General features: G+C 47.9%; 2 long non-coding RNA genes across 6 annotated transcripts in view; both read left to right on the plus strand.

Annotated features, from left to right (window-relative positions):
* Positions 1–422: 422 nt before the first annotated feature.
* Positions 423–25,645, plus strand: part of LOC309653785 — a 35,098-nt gene continuing 9,875 nt past the window's right edge. The window contains exon 1 of the long non-coding RNA XR_014259471.1: positions 423–1,639. This is a non-coding gene — a long non-coding RNA (uncharacterized lncRNA). The remainder of the gene's footprint in view (positions 1,640–25,645) is intronic.
* Positions 6,890–25,634, plus strand: LOC309653786. 5 transcript variants are annotated; one of them, XR_014259473.1, is made up of 4 exons: positions 6,890–6,970; positions 20,628–20,799; positions 22,476–22,702; positions 25,613–25,634. It is a non-coding gene; the product is annotated as an uncharacterized lncRNA (long non-coding RNA). The 5 variants fall into 5 exon arrangements; XR_014259474.1 differs by lacking the exon at positions 25,613–25,634 and having other exon boundaries at positions 20,603–20,799; positions 22,476–22,983; XR_014259475.1 differs by lacking the exon at positions 25,613–25,634 and having other exon boundaries at positions 22,476–22,983.

Raw genomic sequence — 25,645 nt, forward strand, 5'->3', positions numbered from 1 at the left:
GAGAAGGGGTCGAGGTGGGGTAAAGAGTTCAGTTTTTAGCTGTACAAAACACTCAGCCACCCCAGGAAGTTCCATGCAACTAAAGCTTTGCAATACGCTGGGCACAAGCAGTCCCAGCTCTTCTCACCAAATACTGAAGGAAAGGGGAAGGGGTAGAATGTTTGTTTGAATATTCTAGTTGACCAAGAGTGAACCTGAAATCCATTTTGATTTCAACACTTTTAAATGGCATGCCTCACGAGGTCCAGCGCTGGTGAACATGACTGAGGTTTATCTGTTCATTGCCCATCTGGCTTATGTGCTCTGAAGAAGCCTCTTTCTGACCTTGCTTCATCAAGGTACCAAGATGGGAAGGACGAAGGGTAGTGAATGAGTGGAAGCATTTCCTCTTGCTCTGAGATATTTCTATTCTCTGTGGCAACGTTCAGGGTAGCGGAAAGAAGAGAAGGCCTCTAGCAAAAATGTAAGGCTTTTTTCCCCCACATGCTGGGGCCAGAATGCTGGAGCATTACAGTGGCCTGCTCTCCGGGGGCTCACTGCCTTGAAGATCCGATACACTGACCTTTGCCTTCTTTTCCCCTTCAATGCTGTCAGCCAAGAACCCTCACTTCAACTGTGCATCCCTTAGCTATGGGAGGGGGGCTCCCGGAGCCCAATTTCTGTCCTGATGACGGGCCAGAGCCGGGCCACGAAATGCACAGGTTGAACCTCCTCTATCCCTTCCAGAGGACAGGCGCTCTGGTTCACTGGAGGCCCGAGGGTCTGGGAATGACCACCAGTCAACTATGTCCTGATTCCTCAAAGGTGTCCAGATCTTTCAAACTGCAGATTCAGCCCGGGCGGTCAAATTACTCCTTTCACCACAAAAAGCAAACTCTTGGGCATACGCTGTTTCAGGTGAAAAGCACATTTTGCGTTTTTGCGGAGGGGAGGCGCAGGGCGGGGTGCCCCACGCCGCCGACCCCCCGGCCCAGCTCTCCAGCTGCCAGGGAGCTGGAGCTGGGGCTGACCAAGGAATGACTGCGGACGCCAGAAGGAGCAGAGGGCTGGGCGGCGCACGGGCTGTGGTAGGAGGCGGGACCGCGCATCTCGTTCAATGGGTCCCGGCGCCTGCCGGATTGGCTAAGCTCGCTTGCCGTCGGGGTGGGCGGAGCCAGTTGTGCGCCGGGCTTGGGGCCCGCCCAGCGGCAGCCGGACGTGCTTCAGACCCCGCGCTCTGGGGCAGCGGCTGGGTGCGTGGTCCGGTTGCTGCGTGGAGTGAAGCTGCTGGGCTGCTGCTCTTCTTGCCGCTCCCTTGCTCAGGGCCGCTGGTCGACCCCCACCCTCCCCACTCCCCTTGGCCTCGATGTTCTCACCTTACAGGTGGCTCTTGGCCGAAGCACGAGGTCCGCGCCCCGCTCCTCTTGGTTATCCCGCTCCCCCCCGTCGTCTCTCTTCCTCCCGGTCCGCAGCGGTCTCCAGGGTTCTCCGAAGGTCGGAGCTATGGCGTCCCGACATGCGGCGGGCCGCTGTGCTCCTGCTGCTCATCAGGACCCGGCCCTTGGAGGGCGACGACCCGAAACCCAGCTGGAAATTCCGCTTTGATTTCTAAGCTCTCCTCGTCTGATGTTCCTGACGTCGTTCTGGACTTCTTCGATTGGTAAGCGGGGTCGCCAGGCTGCCATGAGCTGGGAGGGCGGTGGGTGAGTGGGCGACCTCTTAGCAGGAGACGGCTGGAGCCGATGTGGGCCTGCGCTTTTGAACCGCTGCCCACGCGCGCTGCCTGCTGGCCAGTCCCTAGAGGAGTTGGTGGTGGGGATGGGGACGACCAGCTGCGATGGAGCCCCCTTGCTTCAGCCCCTCTGTTGCTGTGGTGCCTAATAGCGCTGAAGTGGCGGGGTTCGGGGAACTACCGCCCCCGGGTCCACCCCTCCATCTCCAGGGACTGAGTTCTCCTCAGCCAGGTATACTGGCCCCTGTGTGTGAGTGCGCGGGGAGGGGGTGATGGTGCGGTGAGGGCTAAAGGCAGTATTGTGTGCTGAGTTGACGGCTGGTAAAACTGGGAGGGCCTCGACCGGCCTAATCCCAGATTCCGCTCCCCACTCTGCTCCACCAGATAGGGTCCTCTAGCAACAACGCTTCTTATTAAATGCACCAGATGCATTCCTGCTTATTATCCCTGAATAGTGTTTCCTTGTCAGCCAGCAGAACGATTCAAGCAAGCCAATCACATCCTTGCTTAGGAACCAGGGGGTACCTCACCCTCGTGATACTGCAAAGCCCGCTTCCCACAGACCCTTCTGGTTCACGCTGTTCCAGAATGCAACCCCCATGTGTCCTGCATGGCCTGCGATGTCCTCCTCTCCTGGGCTGCCCAAGAGGTGGGTCACTGGGCCTCCGACCCTGTCCCCATAACCACCCAGAAGGTCTGGACCACTCATGATTAGATGGAGATAAAACCCACAGCTGTAAATTTGCACTGCTAGAAATCTAAAATATTCTGAGGGAATTTGTACAGAGAGAAAAGACAAAATAATAATAATAATAATTCCATGCAGCGCAAGTGGCAGCACCCTAGCAGAAGATGTTTTCAGTCCACCCACCTCTGGCTTGGGGGCCCAGCAATCTTCTGCTGTGCCACTCTGTTGCCTATGCCTGTGTTGCAGTGAAAATCCTGATCATCCTAATGATAGGGAAGAGCAACCATGGCACTTTTGTGACACGGTGATGAAATTAAACCCAGCTTAAGCCAGAGTCCTTAAAACTTATTAAGCAACCATTGCCACAGGAGAGGCCCCTAACCCTTATGAAACTGATTTGATGCTGTCTGAAGGAAGAAATCTATAAATATGAGCAGATTAGGCAGGACACCCCCCCCACCCGCACACACACACACACACAAACTATATCCAGTGACAAACAAACAAGCAAATGGAATCAGAAAGAAAGAAATCAAAAAACTTGGATACAGAGGGAGGAAAGAATGTAAATTGATACAGCGGTCCAGAATTTAATCCAGTTGGAAATCTAGAATTTGCTAAAAGAATTTATATCCCAGATTTCCCTGGTGGCCCAGTGGTTAAGAATCTGCCTGCCAATACAGGGGACAGAGGTTCGAGCCCTGGTCCGGGAAGATCCCACATGCCGCGGAGCAACTAAGCCCGTGCGCCGCAACTACTAAGCCTGTGCTCTAGAGCGCATGAGCCACAACTGATGAGCCCATGTGCCACAACTACTGAAGCTTGCACGCCTAGAGCCCGTGCTCTGCAACAAGAGAAGCCACCGCAACGAGAAGCCCGTGCACCACAATAAAGAGTAGCCCCCACTCGCCGCAACTAGAGGAAGCCCGCGCAGCAACGAACGCGATGCAGCCAAAAGTAAATAAATAAATTTATTTAAAAAAAAAAGAATTTTTACCCTGGTGAGGTATTTATACCCTTTGTCCTTGGCAGACAACTGTCTTCTCACTGTGTCCTCACATGGCCTTTTCTTTGTTCAGTGTGGGGAGAGGGCGAGCTCTGTGGCGTCTGTTGCTCTTCTTATAAGGATACCCCCCCTATTGGATTAGAGCTTCAAGCTTATGACCTCGTTTAACCTTGAAGGCCATATCTCCAAATATAGCCACATTCGGGGTTACGGCTTCAACATACGAATTTTGGGGGAACAGAATTCAGTCCATAACATCTTTTTTTTTTTATTTTACTTTTGGCTGTGTTGGGTCTTCGTTGCTGCGCGTGGGCTTTCTCTACTTGCGGCGAATGGGGGCTGTTCTTCGTTGAGGTACACTGGCTTCTCACCGCAGTGGCTTCTCTTGTTATGGAGCACGGGCTCTAGGTGCGTGGGCTTCAGTAGTTGTGCCATGCGGGCTCAGTAGTTGTGGCTCGCGGGCTCTAGATCTCAGGCTCAGTAGTTGTGGCGCACGGGCTTAGTTGCTCCACGGCATGTGAGATCTTCCGGGACCAGGGCTCGAATCCATTTCCACTGCATTGGCAGGCGGGTTCTTAACCACTGCGCCAACACGGAAGTCCCAGTCCGTATCATTATTTATTTATTTTTTTACCAACATGTTTACTGGAGGATAATTGCTTTACACTGGTGTGTTACTTTCTGCTTTATTACAAAGTGAATCAGGTATACATATACATATATCCCCATATCTCTTTCCTCTTACATCTCCCTCCCTCCCACCCTCCCTATCCCACCCCTCTAGGTGGTCACAAAGCACCGAGCTGATCTCCCTGTGCTCTGCGGCTCCTTTCCCCTAGCTTTCGGTTTTACATTTGGTAGTGTATATAAGTCCGTGCCACTCACTCATTTTGTCCCAGCTTACCCTTCCCCCTCCCCATGTCCTCAAGTCCATTCTCTAGTAGGTCTGCGTCTTTATTCCCGTCCTGCCCCTAGGTTCTTCATGACCATTTTTGGTTTTTTTTAGATTCCATATATATGTGTTAGCATACGGTATTTGTTTTTCTCTTTCTGACTTACTTCACTCTCTGTGACAGACTCTAGGTCCGTCCACCTCACTACAAGTAGCTCAATTTCGTTTCTTTTTATGGCTGAGTAATATTCCATTGTATATATATGCCACATCTTGTTTATCCATTCATCTGTCGATGGACACTTAGGTTGCTCCTATGTCGTGGCTGTTGTAAACAGAGCTGCAATGAACATTGTGGTACATGACTCTTTTTGAATTATGGTTTCCTCAGGGTATATGCCCAGTAGTGGGATTGCTGGGTCGTATGGTAGTTCTATTTTTAGTTTCTTAAGGAACCTCCATACCGTTCTCCACAGTGGCTGTATCAATGTACATTCCCACCAACATTGCAAGAGGGTTCCCTTTTCTCCACACCCTCTCCAGCATTTACTGTTTGTAGATTTTTTGATGATGGCCATTCTGTCAGTCCCTAACATCTTGATCTATATTTTGGGTATCTGTGAGGCAAGTGATTCCCAGAGTTCTTTACCTCAAAGGGGACAACGTTTAGGCAATGGCCCAAGAGTTTATAAAAAGGTACAGATGGGCCCATTTGTTAGCCAGGGCATCCAGTACTAAATGACTGTAGTTTGGTCAGTTGTGCTGACCCTTTGGTCCTGTCCTCTATCCTAGGCATGTTGGTTAAGGGATCGAAAGCAGTAATATGGATGATGGTGACAATACCATATGTAGTGTACAATGCCCAATATTGCCCACTCACTTGATTCCAAGAGGCTCCCCAGGTAGCCAAGAGGTCTGGGAGAGGAGTGACTTCTTCTACCACTATCTCATCTGGCAAGGGACTAAGGACAGCTGAGGCCATGCCCTCTTGCAAGAAAGATATGCCAGAAAGCTATCTGGTGTCAAGGAGGCCTCAGTAAACATGCTGAGGTTTTGGGGTGCTGGTTCCGTGATCTAAGGCCTACTGGGCACCTGGGTACAGAGGGTCACAGGCTCAGGGTCTGTGAGAACCTCTGTTTTGAGGATGGCCCGGTATGTGGCTGACAGTTGCCACGCTAATGGTTTATAATACAAGGCCAAGAAGGGCAGTTTCTTGCCTCGGTAGCCCATGGGCAACTTACAGCCATCATGTGTGGTCCAGAGATGCCAGGGGGCATGAGCAGAGGTTACTAAAGCCTCAACAATGAAGGAACCTCTGGAGACACTACTGGGAGTGTCCAGTGATTTAGACTTGGACAGATTCTAGAGTTTTTTGTTGGAAGGTGCTTTTAGCATTTTGTTAATATAAATTCTTTTAGTAAATTCTGGATTTCTAATTGGATTAAATTGTAAATTGAAACAGAAACAGACATAAAACAAGTTAATATATTGATTGGTTGATGAAAGTGTTGTAACCAGAGGCTCGCAGGAACCTAACCCTGTATTTCCCCTAGGAGCAGTGGTTTAGTAGTCACTGATTCATTACTTGTGGTGACTTTATAGGACATATAGTGAACACACACACACACTGCAGGGACTGATGTTCCTTGGTCAACGTGTGAGAGTACGTTAGGATCACAGTGATGCTCAGGGCCTGTTCCCATTCCCATGCCCTTTGGGAGGAAACAGCCCTGCTGAAGGTCTCAGGTGTGTTGGGTGAGCACGTCAGAGAGCTTTGGAAAGGCCAGCTGTCTGCAGGGCTCTGGCTGGCTACTTGCGTATGCTCAGCCAAGACGTCTCCAGGCTGGAAATCCATGATTAGTGAGAGAAATGCCAGCTCCCAGAATGAACGTCTTTGAGAAGACAGCCTTGAGGCCTAAGAGTGTGAAATGACTTTGTTGGGCGAGGGCCAGAAGGTGCTCTGTCTGTGTCAAGCCATATGCCCAGCCCTAAAAACAGAGGAGTACAAGAGCAAGGTTGACATGGGTATGACAAGAAAATGCCCAGGTGGGGAAATGTGACTTTGTGCTGGAGGGCGTAGACTTGTTAGCTCAGCTCAGGAGGGCAGTGAGGGTGGAAGAGTACTTTTCCTGGGGCAATCAGCTGCCCCTGGAAGGACAGCCACCGACCTGGAGAGCTGTGTCCATTGCTGATTACAAACTGGGGCTCTTTAGGGGGTTGAGGTAATGCATTTTTGAGGGCTGCCCCCTGCCTGCTTCCTCTCCTCTCCACTTCCCAGAATGCCTGCCCCCGCTTCCCCCAGCCCCTCATCCTGCTTGGTAACATGGACCCAGTCTTTGTGCCCCATCCTCTGGATAAAAGCTGGGGAGGGGGAGGAGGAGTCTTCCTCACTGGGTGCTTCTGGCTGACTCACTGTGGGGAGAGAAGGGGGTGGGGGAGAGAATGTGTACACATATGACTGTACGTGTCTGCATGTGTGCAGGAGAAGGGAAAGCCCTGGAAAGGTGACAGCTGCGGTATTCTCTGCTGTTTGCTCTCTGGGAAGCAATGTGGCCTTCCTGATGACCGGTGACTTCTCTGTTTCAGCAAAATCTATGCAAATGAAAGTGGTTCAGAAGGTCTTGGACAGGATGCTGATGGGATATGGTATCCACCTGAGCCCACATATTGGAGGTAAACCGCTTATAGGCGCTTGAGGGTTGGTTTTTTTTTTTTTTTTTAGTGAAGAATAGTTGATTTACAATGTTGTGCTACTTTCAGGTACACAGCAAAGTGATTCAGTTTTTTATATATATGTATATATCCTTTTTCATATTCTTTTCCATGATGGTTTATCACAGGATATTGAATATCGCTCTGTGTTCTATACAGTAGGACCTTGTTGTTTATCCATTGTATATATAACAGTTTGCATCTGCTAGTCCCCAACTAGTCCCAATCCTTCCCTCCCCTACACCACGCCCCGCCGCCGCCTTGGCACCCCCAAGTCTGTTGTCTCTGTCTGTAAGTCTGTTCCTGTTTTGTAGATAAATTCATGTGTAGACACCTGAGGTTTTTCTGTTAAGTTGAGTAGTGCTGAAACACAGGAAGGCAGCCCACCACGTAAGCTCACCAGTGGCCTTCTCCCAGGCTCTACACCTTTGCCTCTCGAGATCCCACCTTCCTGACTTGCAGAGACCTGCAGTCGGGGTACTCCTGGCCTCCCAACCTCCAGGCCTTTTGCTCCGACCCTGGAATTTCTCCCACTTCTCTGGCTTCACATGCAAGAGGCCTTCTGCTCGCTCCACACTCCCTTGAGAAGGTCCCACAACTGAAGTACACTCCCTGGTGTGAGTGGAGGAGCTCTACCCACAAATGGGTGTGCAGGCCGGAGGGCGCTGTGGTGCTCAAGGTAGAATTCTCTGCTCCATCTGTCAGGCTCTATGGGGAGGGCACTTGAGCACACCTTCTCTGCACCCCGAGTACTCACCGTATGGAGTGTGTTCAAAACTGAGCACATGGTCTCTGTCCAGTCTACTTCACCTACCCGGGCCCCAGGTGCTTGCCCCTCTGCCCCCCAAGCCTTCAACTCCCACCAGGCTGTATTGGTTCTACCTCCAGAAAACATCCCAACTCTGTTCTTATCTCTCTATTGATCGTGAGCCACCCCCAGATCAGGCCTTGGGCATCTTCCTACGGAATTTCTGCAACAACCTCCCAACCTCTCGTCTCCCTAATATTAGTGTTGGTCCCTCTAATCCATTCAGCACACTGCAATCAGCATGGTCTTTATAAATCAAGCCTGATTATGTCAAGAACTTCTGATGACTTTAGCTGTCCAATAAAATCCAAACCCTTTAGCCTAGCATTCAGATTTCTAGAGCAGAGATGAGAAATGGCAAAGAAACAGAAATACAAACCACCACGAAGGCAATGAGTCAGTTCCTTTGTGTATTCCCTCCTAGCCTTCCCCGTGGAAAGGGCAGCTAGCCTGAGCCACACAGCTTGAAGTGACAGGAAACCTACCCTAAGCCCACAGAACAGGAGTAGTATTCTTTGGCCCAGGGGACACCCAGGAACCCTAAACCAATGACAGAGAAAAGAAAGGGTACATTAATTAGAGGTTCTATGGGAGGTTGAACTAGATAGCAACTCTAAGGGGTTAATGAACACTCATAGTTCATATTTGTGGAAATGAATACAAGTCTTCTGAATATCCGGTGCCTCCACCCTAAAGAGCACTCAGCTGTGAGGATTTGGCACTTGGGGGTAGACCATTGAGGGCATCATGTTTGCCCTGAGAGCTACCTTGAAAACCAAGGCCATTGCCCTGGGCCCTGAGCTTTGGAGGTGGGTCACTTGACTGTTGCTTTCCCTTTGCTGCATTGTTCCCTCCAGCGTGTGAGGGGATAAGGTGTTCCGAGGTGAGTGTGTGTGTACCTAGGGGCTGGGAGGCTGAGGTGGAGAAAGCAGAAAGCAAGCTCCGTCAGTAGCCTTACGTTACAAGGACAGCAGTGGCTCTAGGTGGGGACCTTAGGGAGGAGAGCGAGGGCTAGAGGGCTGGGTATAGGGGAATTCAGGTGTTAGAGCACAGCCCCTGCCCCTTGTGTGATATCGTTTGGGTCAGTTGGGCCAAACACTGGTAGGTGTCAGGGAGTAGCTACCTCATTTCCTCCTTTCCACGTTCTCCTGTACCTCAGCAGAGACTAACAACCACAGTTTAAAAACACCAAGCACATTCTCCCATTGTTTTAAGCAAGATAGCACCTCAGCAGGCATCCAGGGCCAGAAGGAGGGAGCAGGGGCAAGGGCCAAGCTCTGGGGATTGTCAGGTGTGGATAATCTGCATTATCTCTGAGGCACCTCATCACCATCTTTCAGACTCTGATCTATTTACACCTGATGCCTAAGGTGGGAGGGGGTGGGTTACATTAACCTTTTTTTGAATGCAGACCTGGGACATATGAGAAAAAGGGGGTCCCTGGATAGATTTGGCCAAATATTCGATGAAGAGGGAAGTGCAAGAACAACTTTGGACTTTCTTTAGACAGACGGGGGCACCGCAGGCGCTCAGTCTGGGGATGTCGCGCGCGCGCGCGTGTGTGTGTGTGTGTGTGTGTGCGTGTGTGTGTGCGCGCGTGCGTGCGCGCATGCGTGTGCGTGTGTGTGTGTATTTGGGGAGCAGGGAGGCCAGTAGGTGGGGTAGCTGCTCTCTGAATGGAGTGGGTGGCAGGGCTGAGGGAAGCGGAGAACAAAGCAGAACGCTTTGGTGCAAGGTGGGTGTCCTAGGAGGTATCTTCCCTGCCTGGCCTGCCACTGCAGCACGCTCTGGAGAGGAAGGAAGCTCAGCCCAGGGGGGCAGGAGAAGAGGAAGGTGAGCATCTGCCAGGGGCCCATAGGTACCACGGGGGCAAGGTTAAAGTTGCTGGGGGCGTCACGCTGGGAGAAAAGAGCACCTGGGTAGAGATTTGCAACTTGATTCCGGAAGAGAGTGAGACTCTAGGAATCAAGGAGTGAACGTACCGGATTACATTTTGAATTGCTTTAATCGAAGGAAGAAAGAGGCAGCAGGAGAATGAGAGCTGACACTGGACAGAGTTGAGTAGAGAAGTCAGGACAGAGAGGATGAGGGATGAGGGTAAAGAACAGTGAGGACAGGAAGGAGAACACTGCCTAGAGATAAGTGGTAGTGTCAAGAGCACTGAAAACCCATTCGAACCATTGCCTGCTCCACGGGCAAGTTGAGCCCGAGTCCATCCCCAGGTCTGTGAGGTTATCAGCCGCAAGCAGGATCCAGGCAGTGGCACCTACCCTGTGAGAGTCACCTGCCATCACACCCATTCCTCTTCTCAAGCAGGGCTTCAGGTAGGTTGGGCCAAGTGCCTCAGAGTTTAGGGACCCCTAGATCTCCCTGTGAGGCCTCCCACTCGACTGAGTCGAACCTCTCTTTGTGTGTCAGGTGGAGGAGAGCCTCAGGGTTTAACCCGTTCTTCCTCTTCCCCCACAAGTTCACAAGCAGAAGCCTTGGGAACTTTGTCTTGTTCAGGTTCAAATAGGAGCTTTATTTTCCCTTGAGAAGGAAGGGGCAGTGAGAAGAGGAGGAGGAGGAGCCAGGGAAAGCTAGCAAAGCAGCTTCCAGTCTGGGCAAGAGAACTGGAAGCCACAGTGTTGTGAAAAGCAGCTGCCTGAGGGCTCTGCCCAGCCCAGCACCTGGTATGACATCGGCACTCCCATATCGTGGAGTGAAGGAATAAATGAGACATTTTTTATTCTTCCTTGCTTCGTCTTTCCTGTGAAGCCTGAACCTGTGATAGACACTGGGGAGAGAGAGAAGCTGGAGCAGTGAAGTTCAAAGAGGAAGGGAAGTGGTTACCCGCACAACTTTTCTTGCCTTCCTGAGCTCATCAGGGAGGACAGTGTTAGGTTATGGAGCTGAGGTCATCACTGCAAAGATGGGATTTAGGCACCCTCTCTGGAGGCTTCTTGTCTTAGTTCTGGCCACTATAACAAATATCCCATAGACTGAGTGGCAACAACAGACATTTATTTCTTATCCTTCTGGAGGCTGGGAAGTCCAAAACCAAGGGGCTGGACATTTTGGTTTCTGGTGAGAGCTCTCTTCCTGGCTTGCTGATGACTGCCTTCTGGCTGTGTGCTCACATGGTGGAAAGAGAGAGAGTTCTGGTGTCTCTTCCTCTTCTTGTAAGGGCACTAATCCCATCATGGGGAGCCCACCCTCATGACCTCATCTAAGCCTAATTACCTCCCAGATACCATCACACTGTTAGGCTTTCAACATGGATTTTGGAGGGTACGCAAACATGCAGTCCGTAGCACTTTTTTTTTTTAATTTATTTACTTTTATTTATTTTTTGGCTGTGTTGGGTCTTCGTTGCTGCGCGTGGGCTTTCTCTAGTTGCGGCGAACCAGGGCTACTCTTTGTTGAGGTGCACGGGTTTCTCATCGCAGTGGCTTCTCTTGTTGTGGAGCCCGGACTCTAGGTGCATGGGCTTCAGTAGTTGTGGCACACGGGCTCAGTCGTTGTGGCTCGCGGGCTCTAGAGCACAGGCTTAGTAGTTGTGGCGCACGGGCTTCGTTGCTCCGCGGCACGTGGGATCTTCCCGGACCAGGGCTCGAACCCGTGTCCCCTGCATTGGCAGGCGGATTCTTAACCACTGCACCATCAGGGAAGCCCAGTCTGTAACACTTTTAATTTTCCTTTTAGAGATGTTTGGATACTTTAGCTGAGTTCTCACACTGATCAATGCTAGCACATAAGGCGGCCCCTCTGGGCAGGTAAAGTAGAATGAGTTTCCCAGCTTCTGGGCTGCATTTCGGTGCCAGGGCACATGGCTCGATGAGGGGAATGTGGACTGCATTTCAGCTCCCAATTGCTGTTTTAGCTGGGAGCCCTTGGGCAGGGCTCTGTGCTGGCCCTTTAGGGTCCTCCGGATTCCACCAAAAGGGATGGAATTGCCTGAGTGGCACTGAATTTTCTAGAGTGAGACGTATGACCCTGGGATTGGTGGGGTCCCTGGCTCCCCGGCCCTGCTGGGGTTTGTTAACTGTCTTACACAGCTTCCATTCTCTAGAGGCATGTGAGGGGTCCGAAAGGTTGTAATAAAGGACTGTGTTTATGGGAACCCCTGTCCCTACATAGCACACTGCTGGGGCTTGTTCACAGCGACCCTAAATGCTGGAGTCTGGGATTTGCCCTAACACAGAAACCCATTTACTTCTCAGGTGTCATTCAGACAATTATTCCCAATAGCACTTTGCTTTTCTGAAGCATTAGGCTTGGAGTAACACACTTCTCTCTCTGCAGCTCAGTTTCTGGGCAGTTATCCTGCAGTGAAGCCAGCGGGTTGAATGACAGGAGTCACACATGTTTCTATAGCAGCAGTGTGATGTAATACACAGAGAATAATGTGGCCTAGCTGTAGAGCTGGTTAAAGACAGCTGTGAGCCAATAGAAAATAAAAACTTCTTTCTGCACAGTGCCGTACAGTTCACTATATGGACGTGGGGTCCTGAAAAAAAAGAAACACACTCAACCACATCCTCACCCATTCACTCACACTTACACATTAAATCTGTAACACATATAAGCATTCTATCCACTTACACAAACACACTCACATGCTGACACATTCACGCACGAACATACTTACATACGCTCTTACATTTTCACATCAGCGTGTTCACACATGCGGACATGCTCACACATTTTTCACACAGGAACATGCTGGTGCATTCACACATAGAGAGACTCATACACTTGCATTCACTCACACATGCTCATGCTCGCACATGGACATGCCTGCATATTTACTGAAAGAAATGTGCTCAAACACATACACACTCACCAATCACTCACACGTGAACAAGTTCACACGTTCACACAAATGAACATGCTCACACGTACGTGCATATTAACTCAGTCACACGCAAGACCATGCTCACACACTGGCAGACACAATAACATCCACTCACAAACTCACAGTCACTCGCACACAGACATGCTTACGTACACTCATACTCACACATCCACTCACACACATGAACACACTGATGCTGTCTCACACACATAAAATAATGCATTCATTCCCACTTGCACGTGAACATACACCTACAGGCTCACAGTCATTCCCACACGAACACATTCACGCATTCAGTCCCCCATAGGAGCCCATCCTCACATTCATTCACACGAGTGAGCACACTCACATTAACATGCGTATATGCGCAAGCATGCTCACACATTCACTCACACCTAGATGCACTCATGTCCAATCACAGGACGCTCACACAGCCATGCAAACTAAGATGTTAACATTTTCACCAACATGAACATCTTCTCACACACAAAACTGCTCCTCCATTTGCTCACACCCGAACATGTTCATATGTTAATCCACACATGAATACAATCATGTAGTCACATTCGTGAATGTACACATAGTAACACACATTTCAATACAATTACACATATTCGAACATGTTCGTTCACTCAGATACCCATATTCACGCATTCACTGAATGAGCATATTCACACTTTAACACACTCAAACACACAAAAACCTTACACATTTATTTACACAAAGGAAAATGTTCACATAACTGCACATCCTTATTTTTGATCACACACACAAAGCTGCTCAGACACTCATGAGCACAAGAAGACATTAACACGATCAAACAAACATATTGACGTATTCACTCCCATGGACTTGCTCACAGATTAATTCGCATATACAGACACACCCGCATACACTCACAACTTCACTTAACATTGTTCGTCGTGCTCACATACATGAACTTGCTTACACATTCAGCTGCACACAGGGAAAATAATTATACATTAATAGCTTCACACACACCAACTTGTTCGTACATTAATTTGTACATATGAACATGCTCCCTTACATGCACATGCTCACACACTCAGATATGAATGAACACACACATTCATTTAAACACAAACACAAACTTTCACACTTTCACATTAACATGCTCAAAACAGAAACGTGTTCAAACTTCCTTTTGCATATGTTCATGCTCAAACACACAAGTATACTCAGACATTCACCCACACGTGAATGTACTTAAACATTAACATTCCCAGACACACAAACGTGCTCACGTTATCTCACGAACAAGTGGACACTCCCACTTTCACTCACATTCGCACATAAACACACACACATTCTCATGGGCTTACATACGGACATGACTGCACACTCACACACACTCACTCCCTACCTCCACTCACACATTCACACATGGACATGCTCTCACATTTATTTAAAACACAACATGCGCACACACACATCACGCACGCATGAACAAGTTCACACAGGTGAACACGTTCACATATTCACACAGCCTACACGCTCATAAACACACATGCTCTCACATTTATTTAAAAAACAACATTCACACTCACCCCAAAACCACTCATGCACAGACACGGCCACGATCACACTTTCACATATCGACAGGATCATATTCACTCACACAGTCTCTCACGCGCAAACTCACATATACTCACGCACTCACAGTTGCACATAGACATGCTCACATTATCACTTCCACACAAATGAACACACTTTTCATCACACACAAACATAATCACATTGACTCACACAACAGAACACACACATTAACATGCCCCTACACACAAGCATGTTTACATATTCATTAACACACACATGTTCCTATATTCACTTAAACTTGCACTTTGATAATATGCACACATATTTGTATATATATATATATTTATATGCTCACGCATTTACTGACACAAACTTTTTTGCACATTTACTCACACACAAATGTACAAAAACACATGTGCAAAGCATAAATTCACCTTCAGGAACATACATGATAAGCTTACACATTCATGCAGACACAGGAACATGATCACAGATATATACTCACACAGTCATTTGCACACAAACATGAAGATATTTACATATGCAGACGGTGAACCTGCTCATAAACTCACAGGCACCCTCATTAACACAGTCATGTACATGCATCTGATCAACATTCACACATACACATACACTCATGTGTTGACTCAGAAATAGATGCACACATTAACAGGCTCACAAAAATGAACACGGTTCCACAGTCACTCACTGATGGACATGCTACCATCATGCACATGCTTACAAATTCACTCATACACGTGAACACACAGAAACACACAAACGCACATTAACACACTGACATATGAACAGGCTCCATTCACTCTTACACACAGACATGCTCACATACATCCACAAGTTACACGTTCACTCAAGTGAACCTGCTCACAGATTTACTCCCATTCCTAGACACGCTGACACATGCACACATTCGTTCCAGTACAGATATACTCAATTAACATGGTTAGGCATTCACTCACCCACCCGAGTATGCCTCACATACACTGTGTCACTCATACACTTACTTACGTGCATGAACCTACTTACCCATAAGATGTTCACACCCTCACATGCACAAACACTCAGTCGCCCACACAAACACGGTTGCAAATTCCTTCACCCGCATAGACATCCTTACATATAATCATTCGCACACACACATGAACATGCTCACATATACAAGTGTGATCACTATTCACTCACATCCACAGCGTATTCTTCACATGAACACATGAACACATTCACTGAGACATAAGGAATGCTCAGATACATGCACACAGCCAAAAATTCTCTAACATTGGAGCATATTCACTGACTCACGAGCATACTCCCAACTTTACTCATATGCATAGACACACTCATATATGATCATACCCACATTCACTCACACAAAATCCTCACGTGTCCACTAACCCGTGAACATGTTTGCAAAGTCATTCACATACAGACATTCCTATGTGCTGACAACAGTACACTCAGTTTCACTTATACGTGCATAGTAACATGCTCACAAACAGCAACACTTTCATGCATTCACTTGAACACAGATTTTCTCCAGTCATCACAAAGCTCACACCTTCACACACAGATACACTCAAACTCACAAGCATATTCTCATATTCACAAAAATACACTCACACGTTAACAAGCTTACCCAAATGAACAGTTACACATTCACTCACTCATGAAAACATGCTTACACATGCACTCCCTCAAACTTGCTCATTCACTCACACACACTCATATATGCTCACAGTCACGTACTCATACATTTCCCCACACACAGCACGTTCACAAACAGCATCATACTCATACTCTGACAAATGCATATGCTCACACTTACCATGAAGTTCACACATTTTACCCACACACATAGAGATGCTCAGATATACTCCCACACACACACTTGCACATTAACTCACAGCAACCTACTCCACTTTGACGTGCTCACAAACACACATTCACTCACACACACACGAGTATGCTAACATCCACGCACAGGCTCATGAATTCACTCATACATATGAGAAGTCCCATTTACTTCAACACACAAACTCATATTTTAATAGGCTCCCACGTTCGCTCTCACACCTGTGCTTATATACATGCGCAAGGTCACATTCACTTGCACGACCACGCTCACACACTCGTTTGCTTACAATAGCCGCTCACGTTTCACGAGAATGTGCTGACACACTCAGTCACAGTCACTTACACTTACATACTTACACTCATTCCCTCACATACACGCTAACATGCTCCCAACTAGGAATGTGCTCACACTCACCAAGAACCTCACACATTCACTCACATACACTCACAGATTCATTCATTCAAATACACTAATGGAGTTGACCCTTGAACGACACAGGGGTTAGGGGTGCTGACCCTCCACGTGCAGTTGAATACGTATAACGTATAGTCCGCCCTGTGTATATGAGGTTCCTCCGAATCCAGGGTTCTGCATCTGCGGATTCAAGTAATCGCATATCGTGTAGTACGGTGGTATTTGCTGTTGAAAAAATCTGCATATACGTGGATCTGCGCTATTCAATCCCCTGTTGTTTAAGGGTCAGATGTACTTTTAAAATGTCAGACACGGGAATTCCCTGGCGGTGTAGTGGTTAGGACTCGGCACTTTCACTGCCGTGGCCTGGGGTCGGTCCCTGGACGGGGAACTGACATCCTGCAAGCCGTGCAGCATGCCCCCCCCACCCCCCCAAAAAAATATCAGGCAAATAAACATGCGTACATTTTCACTCACACACACAAACATGCTCATATCCATGCACATGGTCACCTGTTCACTCCTGCATATGAAGATGCACAAACATTTACTTAATCACACAAATAAATTCCTATTAACACACTCATACTGTACTTGAAAAGGCTCACCCATTCATTCTCCAACACGGACATTGTTATGTAAAGTAGCCAAAGATGGCCTCTCTTTCCTTCTTCCAAGCAGGCTGGAACCCATTAGCTCAGAAGCCCGGCCGCACCAAACTCAAATTTTACACATTCATTTGCTTTGAATATATTCCAAGTAAGTAGATTTTAATCCATCCAGAGCTTGAGTGCTTTGCATGCCATGCAGAACTGCAGCCAACGCCTGTTAGCTATAGATAAGATCAAGCCTGTAGTTACGAAAGACCCCACACCACTGAGACCCCACACCACTGCTGGCCTTTGGTACTCTCCGATCCAGAGGCTCCCCATCATGCTACTGAGTGGTATCACCCAAACACACTAGTCCTCTCTCTGAGCCTGCTCTTCCCTGGCATTTCCCCTGCTTTTCTTTCCTGAGTGGTGCTCCCACACGGTAGCCTCTGGCAGTTCTCCTGTTGTTAAGACACTTCCCGTGCATGCAAAGCTGTGAAAGCTTCCTCCAGATAAAGGTCATCTTGTGCTACTGCCACTTTCTGGTGATACTTTAATCTTTGATCAGCCCCTAAATCCCTCGCACTCATTACTTGTGTTGATGAGGAAAGTGGAGGATTTGGGTGATAGTCAAGAAATCAATGTAGGGTCCACCCAGTCAGGAGGACTATCCGTTGGCAGAACAATCCTGGACAGTCTTAAGTGGTTGGGACTCAAAATGTGGAACTCCCCCATGTCACTTTGGCATGGCGTTGCTCTGTGCTGTATTACACTTTATCTGTATTTATGGTGTCTCCCTGGGTGTCATTAGCCTGATCAAGCAGCAGCAGCAGTATTTGAGCCAACCCATGCCATTGTAACTGAGTTTTTGGGATCAGAGGCACTGGGCTCCCCACGAAAGATCAGCCCACCCAGCTGGGTCCCTCACTAGGCAGGTACTAGACGTTGTAAGACCTGTGGGCCCACATAGGAAAAGGGGAGGGGTGCGGGCCTCTGGACCAAGAGTGGGCTACCTCTGATCCCATAACAGGCTCCCTGTAGCTGGGCTGGTGATCTGGGGTGCTCTGAGGTGAGAGGACATCCTCATGGCCGGGGCGTGGCTATGGCAGGGAAATGAGTCAGTAAGTCAGAGGCGTCAGGCCGAGGCTGGTCTCTTAGGACATCTTTGTAAACAGCTAGCCTGTCTCTGCCGCTGTGTCACTCTGACCTGCTGTGGCAGATGGCATCTTTCTAGTCCCTTCCCCAAAGGATGTGGGCTAAAGCATTACTTAAAATGACTGACTGCACGGAAGTTAATATTCCAGCTGCTCCCAGGACTTGAAGGAGGTGGCTGTCTTTTTTGTTTTGTTTGTTTTTTTGGCTGCACGGCATGTGGGATATCAGTTCCCTGACCAGGGATCGAACCCGTGCCCACTGCAGTGGAAGCGCAGAGCCTTAACCACTGGACCGCCAGGGAAGTCCTGGAGGTGGCTGTCTTAATGAACACACGCTCCAAACCGCAAGACGTGTCGGGCTCTGTTCACTGTTGTTTTTGCTTGGAGCCTTAACGCCTTTGGAAGTCGAGACAAATTGGAGAACCCTGGGAAAAGAGGTCTGGTGCCCTCTAGAAGGAAAGGCAGTGCAATACCATCCTGACAGTTATTTATCCTCTGTTTTGTTGGTAACCACTCACAAAGTAATAAATTATTGACAGAAAAGACAAAGTAGGAGGGCTAAGGAGGTGAGGTGTGTTCTCAGTTGGAGGAGGAAACATATCCTTTCTCTCACCCATCCCTGAGACCCAGTCTCTCCTTAGGGACGTAGCCTAAGAGCCAAATGAAAAAAGGGCTCTCTGGCTGTATAGAATCTGCTGGACAGTGAGCTCCACCCAGCAGGGAATGTAATTAATCAATTGACTGCCATAACATGGGATGCGAAAATGGTGTCCCTACTGAAGGATCTCACGCAATTAGTGCAGAAGCCAGGAATGGTCCCAGAGGAGGCCTTGGAGATAGATAGGTAGGTAAGTAGGTAGATACTTTGTTGATGTGGATTTTTATTTCTTAGAATGCTGCCCACCCTACGTTAGGCCTCATAGTGATCCTGGGCAAACTCTTAAAGGAAAGCCATTAGCCTCCAACAGCTGGGGATGTTGGGATGGGCTTAACAGGCGACAGATGGCATGCAGCGTGGTGATTTGCCAAGTCTCGAGGAGGCTGAATTTAGTCCTGAGTCGACCAAGTTGTTCCTCAGGGGGCGCTCGTGAAAAGTGTAAGTCCTCTTTCCAGGCAGTGATGGCTCATGCTGAGACAATTCAAGAGGACATAGCTGCCCTGGATTTAACAGAAACTCATGAAAGACAAACTCAAAGTCAAGTGCTGCCTGTTAACAATACCCCACCTGGCCTAAATCAAAATTACTACCCATAGAGGGATTGCCCCCTTCCTCGGTCAAATAAACCACTTAAAACCAGGCCACTCTTAAGCGTGAACCCTGAAATGAACAAGAGAGGTTGGTTGTATTGGACCCTAAGGAACAAGGAGCCCAGAGATATTAGATGATCTCTGGTAAATCTGTGGAGCAATTAAAATATTTACTAAAGTTAGATTGCTACCTGGCCAGGCTTTTCCTTCAGAGACAAGCTTACCTTCCACGTCTGCCCCTGACCTCTGCCAGTGGCAAGGACCTGCTCCCACATCAGGACCCATTGGTCTCAAAGCAGGCCTCTTCTGGCCGACAGTAGCCCTTTTACTACGTAAACTGTAAAATATTAACAACACTGGCTGGCTCTGGTGGACACAGGTGTCCAAAGCTCCCTAATCCCAGGAAGCACTCATACTTTAAAGTCCCGCCCCCCCACCCCCCCACCAGGAGATGACGGGCTTTGGAGGAGAATTAATTGAAGGGATAATTATCTGCTTAGCTTTTTCTTTTAACTTTTTGTGTGGCATGCGGGATTTTAGTTCCCCAGCCAGGGATCGAACCCACGGCCCCCGCAGTGGACGTGCAGAGTCGACCGCTGGGCCGCCAGGGAAGTCCCATCTGCTTAGCTTTTAATATGGGCTTAGTTTTGCTAAAAGACGCTTCTGTGCTGGTCGTTCTCTGAGACTCTTTTCCCTTTATTGGAATGGGCTTCCTCAGTCAGCAGGTGACCTCGTGAAACAAGCCTAAGGTTTTGATGCCACTGGTGGGCACTGGCCAGTTCACCTTCCTCTACCCGTGTAAGAGGTACTGACTAAAAGGAAAGCACTGAAGGATTATGGCCTGTCCTAGCTGACTTACTTAAAGAAAGGATATGGATTCCCACCTTTGAGTTCGGTGGTATGGCCTGTGCTTAAAGCCACTACTAATGAGTACAGGCTATCTGTAGACTAGAGAGAGTTAAACAAGGCTGCTCCCTGTATTAGAGCCCCTCTACTATATATTGTTCCCTTAATGAATGACATTCAGAATAACCCTGGTAAATGGTTCAGAGTCATAGACTGGGCTCACATGTTCTCTTTGTTAAATATCACAATTTGCCTTCCCCTTTGAGGATCAACAGTACACCTTTTTCCCAGTGACCTGTGGGGTACATGAATGCGCCCGTGATTGCCCATGGGATTTGCAGTCGGGACCTAGATGCCTGCTCGGCACGAGCCACGTCCTGCAGAGACTCAGCTCTGGCATTGTGTCGACGACATCCTCGTCACTGGACCTGGCCAAGACTCTGTGTCACACACCATCACAACTGTGAGTGAACACCTCCCTGAGAGGGGATGGGCAATTGCCCGCCATAAGGTACAAGGCACCTCCTAGTTTGTTAAATTTCTGGGCTATGTTTGAAACTCAAAAGGGTAAACTAGTCCCAACTGGGTAAAGGAAAAGCTCCTAGTGCTCCAGCCAGCCTCCCAGATTGGTAAAGGAGGCCCAACATTTGGTAGGCATGCTTGGATTCTGGTGCCAACCTCAAATATTTGCTGGCGCCCATCTATGGAGCCCCCCATAGGACCTCCGCTTTTCAGTGGGGACCTGAGCCACCACAGGCACTAGGTAAACTAAAGAAGGCTATCATTTCAGCTCTCCCACTAGTGCTCTGAGGGCAGGACTTACAATTGGAAGTTCCGGCCACCCTAACGTTCACTTACGGGAGCCACTGGACCAAATGTCCGTGGGCTTTTGGCACACGTGACTCCCAGACTCAGTCCCAAGGTATTGGCCAGTGGAGAGGCAACTTGTGGAGGTACACTGAGCCCTTACTGAAACTGAAGGCTTTACTGGAGCAGAGCCAGTTACGCTGTGGATTGAGATTCCTGTTATGTCCTGGGTAATAGCAGAAGCTCCCCGCAGAGCAACTGAGGCCTCTACTCAAATGATAATGGGATCTACTGGATTGAGCTAAACCTGGCCCTACTAGAGTGCTGCAACTCCATGAGAAAATCACCACATACCCTGCCACTGAAGTTAATTTACCGTAACCTCCCGGCCTTCTATACAGGCCTTCCATTAGTGTATCCATGCAAGGCACAGGCCTCTCCTCATATTATTGAGGGCTTGACAAAATAGCTTTTACAGCCCTTGGGACTGCCGCACAAGTTATACCGTCAGACCAAGGTTCCCACATCACTGTAAAGCAAACCAGCAATGGGCATTACAAGAAAACATTGCTTGGGTTTGTCACCTATCCTATCATCTTCCAGTAGCAGGGATCCTGGAAAGACATAATGAACTTTTTTTTTTAAATGACCGCGTAGCAACATATGATTATGGAAATCGATTTGGGTCCCAGATGATAGGGGTTTTGGTTTTTTTTTTTAAGCTTTTAATTAATTAATTAATTTATTTATTTTTATTTTTTTGGCTGTGTTGGGTCTTCGTTTCTGGGCGAGGGCTTTCTCTAGTTGCGGCGAGCGGGGGCCGCTCTTCATCGCGGTGCGTGGGCCTCTCACTGTCGCGGCCTCTCTTGTTTGCGGAGCAGAAGCTTCAGACACGCAGGCTCAGTAGTTGTGGCGCACGGGCCTAGTTGCTCCGCGGCATGTGGGATCTTCCCAGACCAGGGCTCGAACCCGTGTCCCCTGCATTGGCAGGCAGGCTCTCAACCACTGCGCCACCAGGGAAGCCCCATGATGAACTTTTAAATCAAGGGCTGTTGAGAGAACTTGGAGGGCAGTGGTCCTTCAAGTGGTCAGAAATACTGCCCACGGTCCAGATTATATTAAGTTCCTACCCCTCTGGCATAGCTACACCATATTTAAATTCACAACAAATGACGAGACCACCAGCAGAGACATTTCTGTCTCTGCTGGTGTACACATCCACAGCAGACACAACCCAGTTGTCAGTTTTCACAGACATGGGAGCCCAGGCGTTGCCATGCACCGAAAAGAAACTTTCACCTGGTACTTTCATCTTTCCTTTCTCCCTCATAGAAAACCCGGAGCTTAGCCACTTCCTTCTTGATCCTGATGAGAACCTGACGTGGACCAGTGATTCTGAAACCATCCTTAGCCTGTGTTCATTCGTCATCCAGTATAAGCCAAGCAAACTACCCGCCAATTTCTGGAGAAAGAGGTGTCCTTATCTGCCATCCATGTACTTTGCTCCAGTAAAGGCACTGTGGAGCCCAGGAGGTGGAACGAAACCTCTCCCAGACCAGGTAACCCCATGTGAACAATACCCAGGGACAATCAGGTCCCCTACTGATGGCTACAGGTGACCTCCAACCTTAATCCCTACCCTGTTTGTATGCCCCTTCTTACCTGAGGAGTTACTGCCCTTGCCAGTGTTGGCTGTATGTCTATTGGTGGTTCACCCAGCCCTAGTAATCCACACACTACTGTTGACAGGGTCTGTTGGAAACAGTATACCACATGCACACAACAGGGAGTCTTACAACATAGGTCAGATTGGGGACAATGGGAGCCACGCTGTTGGCTATTCAGGTCGGTCAGTCCTACTGACATGACCACAGATACCAACACTGAGGCTAGCGACCTTCTCATGTCTCTTCTACTACTAGCAACACCCATCCTGGCTAAAAGCTAGACTCTTTAGATAACACTTATGACTCGTAGATGCCTTCTAAACCCTCAGGGCCAACTTTCACCTGAAATCAGAAGAAACCCAATGTTATGAAGTAGTGCCATTAACCAAATAGAGCCACTGTCTCTTGAGTCTTATTTAAGGCGTGCCCAGGGATAGTATGCACCCAGTAGTACAGCCAGCATGCTTGTGATCAGTGTAATCATATTAAAAATGCTGTAATGCAGAGCCATACCGACAAACTCTATGGGGTTACAATTAGATAAAATTATAGCTCTTACTAATCCCTGGCATAATGATGCGTGTAAACGCTGCCAAAAACGTATACCTTAACAACGATTGGTCTCTTTTCTTAGTAGTTATAACGATTTCTCTCTCTCTAGTACAAGTCCCATGTATTGAAGTTTGCACTAAAAGAAATTAAGTGACCAAGGGCAAGTTATCATGAATTTTCCCCCGGTTGGGAAGTCATATTTTATACACACACACACACACACACACACACACACACACACACACACACACACACACGGAAAGGAATGTATACAACATAATACCCAGGACAAGGCATGCCTAAAAAGTCAGGAGCTTCATCCAGTTTGGGAATTCTTTCCTAACCTAACCTTCTTACAATACCAACTTCAAGATTTACATCACACTCAGTGGGACTGGGTTCTTCAACAGCTGCAACACTTGCTGCCCACAGTAACCAATCATAGCTTTTGGGTGTGACAGCAAAGACAGTTCTCATGAAAACATATTTGATCCCATGGAGAAATCTAACCAGTCTCTACGTGGGAGTTTTTCCATCCAAATTGACAGCTATTTGCTTATAACAATTACAAAATTTGTCAGGTTTACCAAGACCATCGTTAGTAAGCACTTGGGAAAGACTTGAGGGAAATTGCATCCCAATGTTACTCTTCTGGGGGATCTTAAAACATACACATCACATCTTACAGACCAATAATGAGAAGCCCAGTAGCAAAGGTAATCTGGGAGGAAATCTATTGGTATCGTTACATGACCACCTCCCAAGAGGCCACCTCTCTGAGGCTGTTAAAGCTATACAAACAGCTGCCCAAGAAAAATTTCCCCTAGAATGGAAGCAGTGGAACAGGTAGTCCTGCACTGAAGTACAGCAGCCTTGTGATAAACAGGGAAAGAAATGGGCCAAATGTACAATCTGTTTTTGAGATCACTTGGCCCACCCGGCTGTTTGTTACTAGTAGTTGGCAGGAAACTCAAGCAACAATAACACCACTCTGAGCAAGAAAGCACATACATACAATTGCCCACCAAAACAAACCTGCATGTTGCCTTAGTCACAGCAATGTATAAGATGGCAAATTTAAGCACATTCTGCTTACACAGTCATTTATTCACACAAATTTGGTCACATATTCACTCAATAGAATGAAGATGCCCACACATTCGCTCACACACACACGCACACTCAAGTATGCTCACATGTAAGACTCACACATTCACTCACATGCACACATTGAACACAACTCACAAACAGGCATGCTCACATATTCACTTACCCACAAACATGCTCACACACCATGAAGTTCACACCTTCACTCATGCATATGGATACACTCAGATAACTTCATACACACTCACATGTTCACTCATTCAAATGTAATCAAACATTAACAAGCTTACGCAATCAAACGAGCTTAAAGATTCACATGCACATGCTCACACACTCACTCACAGGTTTACTAGCACTTGTAGATACCCTGGTATACGAACATGTATCTACATGTTCAGGCACCCAGATATATTTGAAATACCATGTTCACATACATGACAGTGCTTATGAATTCACTTGCACACATGAATATGATCGCATACACAAGATCACTCACGTTCCTTCACAGGCATCAACACACTGACACATTCACTCCCACACAATGGCATACTTGATGTTAATGGGCTCACACAGTCAACAGTCTTACACACTGGCACACTTGTATTTGCTTACATGGACACACCCACATATTCACTTATGCACGCACATTTGCCTGCTCACAAGCAAAAATACCCACATATTCACTCACACACAGATATGCTCTCACTTTATCATGCTGCTGGCAGTCAATCATCTGTGAATGTCTTTACACATTTATTCACCTACAAACACACTCAATACCTCATACACATGAACACGCTCACACAGTCACCCACAGATGAACACCCTCAGATAAGGACATGCGTATATATTTATTCACTCTTAACGTCAAACAAATTTACTCTCGCACAGAGACAATCTCACATGTACTCACAAACACGTGCTGATGCTCATCAACAGTCACACGTATGAACTTGATCACACACACAGTCATACTCAATATGTAAATATACTTACGTGTTAAGTCCCCAGAGTACCTGGTCCCACATATGAACATGCTCCCACATTCCCGACAGAAATTATTATCCCACATACGACACACTCAAAATTCTATAACCTGTTCTAAGTTTCTGGGTCTCTGCCAACCCTATTTTGCCTTTCCAGCTGGCTCACTATTAAGCTGGGCCTGTAGAGATT

This window comes from Balaenoptera physalus (genome assembly GCF_965194825.1).
Source record: "Balaenoptera physalus genome assembly, contig: HAP1_SCAFFOLD_1164, whole genome shotgun sequence".
NCBI lineage: Eukaryota > Metazoa > Chordata > Mammalia > Artiodactyla > Balaenopteridae > Balaenoptera > Balaenoptera physalus.